A 1,385-nucleotide genomic window follows, 5' to 3' on the forward strand; every position below is an offset into this window, starting at 1 on the left:
TGGTGGGTGTCCCTGCCCATGGCAGGGGGTGGCACTGGATGGGCTTTAAGGTCCCTTCCAACCCAAACCATTCTGGGATTCTGTGACATCTTCCCACCCAACCCTTTGTCTGGGCCAGCAACACTCAGCTACAGCACCAGGGCCACTGGAGACATCCCCACCACGTGTGAGCACCCTCGTGTTGCAGGGAGACCTGGACCCTTGTGGGGTTCCTCCGTGTTCCCACCCCTCCATCAGCCCTGGGCCCTGCCCCCTGCCGCCCCACTGAGCCCCAGCAGCAAGACCAGAAGGGAAGCGGGGGCTCCTTTCAGCTCATTTCTTTAATAAGGAGACAGATATCATTACAAAATAACCATTTAACGAGAAGAGACGGAAACGACAGAGTCCACACGAGAGGAAGGAAGGGTCTTTAAAAGCAGCTTCCCGCCGGAGCCGAGCGCTGCGGGGCCGGGATGGGGCAGAGCGGGGCCAGCGCGGGGGGTCCCGAAACCGCCTGAGCTGGGACTCCCAACGGAGCTGCTCCTCCCTCCCGGGTTTGGGGGAGAAAGGGAAAAGAAAGCCGAGCTTGTTGCCCAGCCTTGTTGATTCGCTTCCTTTCGACCCCAGGAGACCGCAGGCGGGCGTCCCCGTGGCACCGCTGGGTTTGCACCGCGGCACAACCGGGAGGGGGGAACGCGGCTCTCGGCACCAAAACAGAAACCACCCGACCGGACGCGGCAGAAATAACCCAAATCTCTCTGAGAAGCCTTTTTGCCACCAGACATTTGCCACATCCCAGCCTTTCCATTGCAGAAATGCCACCAGCAGGTCGGCCCCGGTGCCTGTGCCCAGCACTGCCCCATCCCCTCGTCCAGCGTGACGGTGGCATCCATGGCCACTGAGGTGGTGGCCAACACGGCTCATCCTGGCAGCCCGGCTCTGCCGCTGAGCCCCCGAAACCAAGGGACAGGGGACACACAGGGGAAGGGGGTCACGGCTCAGCTGCAGGGTCCCCCCAGGGTCCCAGCACGCCATGGTCTCATATGGCTTCTAAAGTTGCTCTGACGGTGAAACGCACCAACGCGACACAGGACACGGAAGCCACGATGTTGCCACTACCCAGCCATGGTATAAACGCAACAAGATACAGGAACAAGACACACATGGAAGTCACGGCTGCGTCGGTGACGGCTCACCCTCCGCTGGCGGGACTGGCTTGGCATGCTTTGCTTCTTGGCATTATTTTCTTCTTTTACATGATTTTTTTTAATTATTATTTATTTAAGGGGAAATAATCAGGGCGGTGGAGAGCACTCGGGCAATGAGTTCTCTTCGTCGCCGTTTCTGCCTCGCTGGAGAAACGCGGTGGGGACGGAGGTGCCGGCGGGGCAGAGCGTGCGGCTCGC

Source organism: Pterocles gutturalis, unplaced genomic scaffold (genome assembly GCF_000699245.1).
Source record: "Pterocles gutturalis isolate BGI_N339 unplaced genomic scaffold, ASM69924v1 scaffold9904, whole genome shotgun sequence".
In the NCBI taxonomy this organism is placed as follows: domain Eukaryota; kingdom Metazoa; phylum Chordata; class Aves; order Pterocliformes; family Pteroclidae; genus Pterocles; species Pterocles gutturalis.